The sequence below is a fragment of the Molossus molossus genome, unplaced genomic scaffold (genome assembly GCF_014108415.1).
Source record: "Molossus molossus isolate mMolMol1 unplaced genomic scaffold, mMolMol1.p scaffold_m16_p_1, whole genome shotgun sequence".
NCBI classification, from domain to species: Eukaryota; Metazoa; Chordata; class Mammalia; order Chiroptera; family Molossidae; genus Molossus; species Molossus molossus.
This window is the reverse complement of record NW_023425344.1, coordinates 54,692,153-54,699,376: the sequence shown is the minus strand read 5'-3', so window position 1 is coordinate 54,699,376 and position 7,224 is coordinate 54,692,153. Positions and strand designations below refer to the sequence as shown.

Genomic DNA, 7,224 nt, shown 5'->3' with positions numbered 1-7,224 from the left:
TGAATGAATTTATGAAGCTTTTTATTATGGCTATTGTGTATATGTCTTTTCTCTTACTTGAAAAAAATTCATTGTCTCCTGTTTTTCTCTCTTCCTCCTTGTAGTTTGAACACTTTTGTGTATGTGCTCATTGTCAGCTTTTGAAAATATTTAATCAGTTGAATTAGAATCTGAAGGTAGTTTACAAGAATGATGAGTTTGATTTCAAGCATGTACCTGATGTCACATGAGGTGATGATTATACCATGAAAAAAAAGATGCTGCTTCTGTCGTGCAATTTTTAATGGATCAGAAAGGATTTTAACATTGCTATCTCCACTATGATTTTTAAAAATACAATTTCATAGTTATTTTGAAGGTAAACATCTATCTAGTCCATTCCTGAATGGTGACAAATTCTAGATTGGTGAGATTTAATTTAATGAAGTTCCATTGAAGTTAAGAGACTCAAGCAATGTGTAGTTAATGTTGGTTATCAGAAAAAATGTTTTTTAAATGACATCACTTTGTATAAAACTTTGCTATTTGTAAAAGCTTTAGGAAAAGTGAAATTGTTTCCTTTTCATATCCTGTGGTTTGAAAACTTATTTTGATCCTACCAAGTTAAATACTACTCAATAAGAGCATGACATTAAGCTGGTGTGCCTGCCATATCGCTCACTCAGTATGTGTTTTACTCGATGCCCTTTTTTCCCATTTTTGGATATTTTAACTTAAAAAAATAGCTAAGTCTGTTAAATTTGGCTGAAAGTTTGAATTTTAAAATTAATCAACTAATCCTGGCTGGTGTGGCTCAGTTGATTGAGTGTTACCCTGTGCACCAAAAGGTCATTGGTTCAATTCCTAATGAGGGCACATGCCCAGGGTGTTGTTTTGGTCCCTGGTCGAGGTGCATAACTGAGGCAACTGATTTCTCTCCCACATTGTTGTATCTCTCTCTCCCTCTCCCTTTCTCTCTCTCTTTAAAAAAATCAATGAAAACATATTTTAAAAATAAATAAATAAAAGCAATCAAACAACAACACAACAACAACAAAAAAACAGTAACTAGGTGGTTATTACACAATTTTCTTATTTTATTCCGGTTCAGTTTTTTACAATTGTTTCAAAGCTTCATCAATCACAGTTTTAGTAATCATTTATTTAGCCAACTGGCAGAGTCCAGAACAATTCATTTCAGTTTCTTTCCATTTGGAAAGTATATAAGTTCAGTGCACTTTTATTTCAAAGTCTGAGATACCAAACTTAAGAAGTAGATGACAATGACTTACTAGTAATATGATGTGGCAGGTACTTAAACTTCCTGAGCCTTAGGTTTATCATCCAATAAATGGGTATAATAATTATTACTGTGTATGCACATTGTGAATAACAAATACGAGAAGTTATTCCTAGGGCCTAAACTATTTCTAATACAACCAATGATATTGAATCTGTAAGTAGTAAAGTTCAACTCCACCTCCAAAAATAGCTAACTTATCTCAGCATAACTTAAAAATAACTAGGCCTTTATTTATTTTCAATAGCAACATAATAATTCTTCCTTAGTTTTCTCACTGGGTATTTTCAAGGGGGCAGTTGGGAAGGCAGAGAGGAAAAATATAGGGAGAGAGATAAAGAAATTTTTTAGGGCTCACTGCTAGTTGGAATTCACCTAACCTTGGCTTGTTTGGACAAGAGCAGGGAGCCATTCTTTCCACAGGGATCACAAATCCTTAAAAACAGAGAACTTTCACTGTGTCAGTGCAGTGACTTAGCTCAGAATAGAATCTCTTGTTTTTAATAAGACTTACTAGAGAATATCACTATTATCATCTTCATCACTCTTATTATTGATCATATCAGTAATAACTAACATTAATTGAAACCTCATCTAGAGAGTACTTAAAGTATTTCAGGTGCTGGCTAAACATTTTTTTCTGGCATTTTCTTATCGAATCCACTCAGCCCTTACTATTTAGTATTTATTTTCACCTTGTTGATGAGAACAGTAGAGGGGTTAAGTAATTTGCCCAGGGCCTCACAGTAAGTGACAGAACAGATCTGTCTGAATAAAGGTTCTGTGATCAAAGACTTGGTATTATAATAGTTCAGCAGCAAGTTCCTTCCATCCTTATACCATTTAAGGAATGATCAGGAGCCCTGGTTTGGTTAAGAGTTCAGATACTTTGATGTGCAGTTGGAGTAGGAAGCAGAGGGGGTAGTGGTACAGTACCCCAGACTAGACCAATGTTAGGATTAAAACCAACCAAGAAACAAAATACACTGGGGTAAGAGATTTTTTTTTTTAGACTTGCTGGTTCTGATTCATTGAGTAAACCAATGTTCCTAGGTTGTTAAAAATATTCTTGAAATAGGTTAATTAAAAGTAGTTGACACATAGCAGTATTTCAACATAGTTTTACAGAGCAAGTTGGATAAAGGTTTTCTCTCTTTGCTAAAAATGAGCATATGACAAATTGTTGTCTAGTTTGGATCACAGAGTTTCAAAATATGTAATATTCTGCACACATCCTATAGGAATAACTACATGTGTCACAAAAAAACAACCTTAAGGAGTGCTGCATTTGTGAAGAATGTTGTTTGACTTCTTTCTTCTTCTTTTTTTGAATCCTCACCCGAGAATATTTTTCTATTTATCTTCAGATAGAGTGGAAGGGAGGGGGAGAGAGAGAAAGAAAGAGAAGGAGAGAGAAAGAAACATTGATGTGAGAGAGACACATTGACTGGTTGCTTCCCGCACGACCCCAGCCAGGGCTGGGGACAAACTGCAACTGAGGTATGTGCCCTTGACTGGAATCAAACCCAGGACTCTGGTCCATGGGCTGACGCTCTAACCACTGAGCCAAATTGGCCAAGGCTGTTTGACTTCTTTCAAATAAATTGAAGAAGAACTAAGGAAAACTATTGAAGCATCTCTGTCATGCATTTTTATTTTTATTTTTTGTAACTTAAGCTTCAGTAAGTATAATAATGCATAAAGAAGAGTTTTTAAAAACACATTTGGTTAACATTTATTTATAATACAAGTACTGACTTTAATTGTAAATTACACATACCTACATAGCCACATTCTGAAATTTTCAATAGCAGAAACAGTCCTAACAATTTATCTCTTAACTATAATTTCTAAAGTTGTTTTTGAAGTTATATAGTTTATTTAGCTTCCTAATGTAGAATTTCAGACTGCTTCAAACACCAATGGCTGACAGGTCCTGGGGAAAAATGAGTTTACAGAAGTGCCAACTAGATATTCCTATAAGATACACATTCCCAGGAACAGTAACATTAACAAACAGGCAAGAATAGACCATTGCACATTATGTTCCAGCATCACCGCTCAGCTGCCAACGCTGATCACATGGAACGGGTTCCTTTGCAGAAAAGTGCTTTGAAGCATGAAGGATTCTTTGAAGAACAGATGCTGAAATGCAGCATCCATACTCCTCAACCAGAGCAAAAAGAATCCCCCAAAACAAAAAGTATAAATCAAGATTTTTACCCCAAAGAAGTAGAGTTAGACTTTTTTCTCTTAATCGTCATTATTAAAATATGTAAATTATTTGGGGTCAAGGACAATCTGCTGATCTGCCATATACTGAATTCTTTCGGGAGTGTCCATCTTTAGCTCCATTCTCCAAGACCGGGGTACAGGTTAAAAGTCTGATGACAAAGTCTGCTGGGTAACATGAGATAAGCCTTTTTAAAATTCCATTCTATGAAAGATTATATCCACTAGAATATGAGTACCAGGAGGTAAAGATTTTTTAAGCATTTTGTTCATTGATATAACCGTGGCACCAAAGGTAGTTGGCACTTAATAGGTACTAATGAAATATTTTTAAATAAATTCATAACAAAGTATAAACATAATATGCTGAAATAAAGGTCCCGTGAAGGCAGTAGCCTGGTCTGAAAGCGATGGACAAGAGAATATGTCCTGAACATCCTTCATGGAATTTTGCGCAAACTAGGGCCTTATCCAAGTAGCAAATGATCTGACCCAGAACATTTTACTCCACTTTCTATGTGGCTTCCTTGCATCATGAGCAATGATATGAAGTGGAAAATGTGAAAGGGCCAAATAATTTACTTCAGGAAAGAAATAAAAAGCTCTCCCCCATCTCAGCCCAACACGTATTAATGTACCGTCACTGGGCCCAGGAGCAGCTCACCGCCCAGCTCACCTTCCTGTGTTTCCTCCTGTCATGCCCGGGGTATTCTGGAACAAAGTATGAAACCTTGATTCTTTCTCTTGTTTTATTCCCTTGTAACAACATCTACTGGTCCCTCCACTGATAGGATTTAAGAGAAATTCTGTAGAATTTGACAGGAATCCAAGAAATGTCTGCCCTTACCCAGGATTTGAGGCAGAGAGCTTTATTTCCCACAGACAGTCCAGTTTAGATATAATTTCCTTCAGGAGCTTTCTCTGATTCCTTCCAAGCTGGTTTAATCATTCTCCTCTCTGATCCTATAATACCTTCAGCCCCCTTTAGAGCACCAAGTTGAACTGAGATGAAAAGTGAGTAGCTGTTTTTCCACTAAACTGTAAGGTTCCTAAGGGACCATGTCTTATTTCTCCTTAGCTTTGTCACCGTGGGAAGTATAGTGTGTCTAGAATTAGTAGGTGCCCATTCAATGCTTGCTGAGCTCCCTGCTCCCTCTCTATGTTCTGCAATCATCATCTTGAATGGCTGTTTATGAAAGTAGAATATTGTGGCTAGAAATGTTCCTCTAATACATTTGAAGGCACTATGTGAAAACCATAACTGGATATTCTGTTCAACAGAGGATATTATTTCTGCGTTAAGAAACTGTTTCCACAATCTCATGATATACTAGAATTTGGATCTTTGGTCCAGAAACCCAAATAGCAAGTCAAGTGGGGAATTTATTATAAAAATAAGATATCTCACAGAGACCACAGGCAGGAACAGAATGAGGCTAAACTTTGAGAACACAGGTACTAGGGACTCAGCCTGTTAGAAAACTTGAGTCTCATCTCTGTTCTTTCTGGCCAGCTTCCTTTGCTGCTCGGATCCACATGGGGAAAAACAGGACTGCCCATAGTAGGTGCTCACCTTCCACCGCCAATGGCAGCTGGAACTGGGGTAAAAAATATGGCCAGGGTGCTGAGCAGACAATGCCGTAGGTATGTCTACCACACTTTCAGACTTTTTAGCTTCAATGGAAAATATCTCATCAGAATGGACTACTTCAAAGTTATTAATGGTAGTTCCTATAAAATAGTTTTTCAAAGCACTAATATTCAATTTTATTTCTCTTAATAATACATGGTAGCAGAAAATCCCCAAGTATACATGTGTTTGCTTTGTTTTAAAAATAAATTTATTTTATTATTTGGTGATATTGACAGTTTATATATTCAAGTCATTTAATATATGCAAAACAATTATGAACACATTTTGAAAAGACATAAAAATCCTCAGAGTTCTTTCTTGACATCAGATCTACCAATTTTTGAAAGACACCATTAACATACTAGGATCCAAACAAAATTCCCCAGTCTGAATTGTCTTGAGAAAGCCCATTGGTCAAACAACATCAGGTCAGGAAAGAAGAAACATTTACACCTTGGTTTTGGTTTTTAAATGCTCAAACAAGTATTTGTTTCAAGTGTTCTTAGTGTCAAAGAAGACTGAGAAAGAGAAAGGGCATGCAATGCGTACAGAAGAAGACTTGAAAATGAAAAATGTACAACATGAACCACTTGTAAGAAGGTCTATTAAATCAAGAGAAGAAATAGATTCAGAAAGTTATCAGTTGTTTGACTTAGCTCTCATTGATGTTGGAGCTAGATCTGTGTTACATAGAAGCACAGCCTCAGTCTCTCATATCATGATGTGATAGAAGGTGATAAAACATTACCATTTGTCTGAATTCTCCACTTCACTTTGTGTATGGAGTCTACACTGTAAGGTAAAATTTACAAAGATTCTGGAAAAGAAGCTACTTGGCTGACAGGTACAGCAGCCAAAGTGCAGCAATTGGGGGACATCCTCCCTCTGTCTTTGGAAAAGATCTAGCCTGTCAATGTAGAAAGTTCCATATTTGATGGAATACTGGCTAAATGCAGATTTTGCTTTTTCTTATTAAATAGACCAGGGAGTTAAAGGAGCATTTGGGAAGATGGTCTCAAGTAATAGATGTATAGACATGTTTCATTGCAACAATGTTCACCTGAGAGCATTCACATGTACCACTTATTAGGACAAAAATGAGGATGTAGTCATAACCAGTCTCTGCTATGCTGTCACTGACCATTATCTTGGGGTCAACTGCATCTTCCAGTGCTACTGTTGATACTTTACTGAGCATAAACACTTACCTGGGGCTTAAAGACTGTCAGGCATCCCTTCCCATATCTATATTCATTGCCCTGTCTAGGGGGTAAATCTGTTTGCTTTACTAACGTAAGAATTTATTCATGTCTCTGAGCATTTATAAAGGAGCAAAGGAACATAATAAAAGTCAATGCCACAGTAAACATGGTGGGAACAGCAACATATAATCAGGAAAATGGCCCCAGTATCTCAGAGTCATAGCAAAACACAGTTCAGTAAGAAGTGTTGGCTTATCTTAGTGAGTTAGGTTGCACCAACTCTGATGAACAAAAATAATGGTTCAGAGCACATATGTTGAATTGGGTAAATCTTGGTTCCAGTTTCAGTGCTACCAATTCCGAACTCTGAAAATCTGGGTTAGATTTTTTAACTTCTTTAGGTCTGTTTCCATATATGGGAAATAAGGATCATGATAGATATCTCAGAGGTTCTTGCAAGGACTAAAGGACATAATATATTTCAAACTGTCAGCACATGGTAAGTGTTGGATAAATGGTAGATGTATTATTAATGCAATTTCTAAGATCTAAAGCCCTTCCTACTTTTCTGTTTTCTTTAACTAGTATTCTTGGTGACAAACTGAAGTGGAAGTTTATTAATATTTCCCTTCTCAACTGGGTGCTTTTCTCCCAATTACTAAACAATAATAAAATTTATTATTATTATAAAAACAATAGAAAACAACAAACTGTTACAAACAAAGGTAAATACATTATTAAGATTCTTTTTGTTAGCTGTTTTCCTGAGACACATTCTGTCCATTTTCAATTGAGCAAGGCGTTTTGCAACTTGCCTCCAGCCTGGAGGTACCTTCACAGACTGTAGGAAAAAGAAAAAAAAGAGCAAGCCATTTAAA

At 36.2% G+C, this 7,224-nt stretch overlaps 1 protein-coding gene across 1 annotated transcript in view; it reads right to left on the bottom strand.

The window, feature by feature from the left end:
* Positions 1 to 5,386: 5,386 nt before the first annotated feature.
* BTC (betacellulin) overlaps positions 5,387 to 7,224 on the bottom strand; it is a 53,556-nt gene continuing 51,718 nt past the window's right edge. The window contains exon 6 of the mRNA XM_036274737.1: positions 5,387 to 7,187. The gene's annotated coding sequence lies outside the window, so the exon portion shown is untranslated. The remainder of the gene's footprint in view (positions 7,188 to 7,224) is intronic.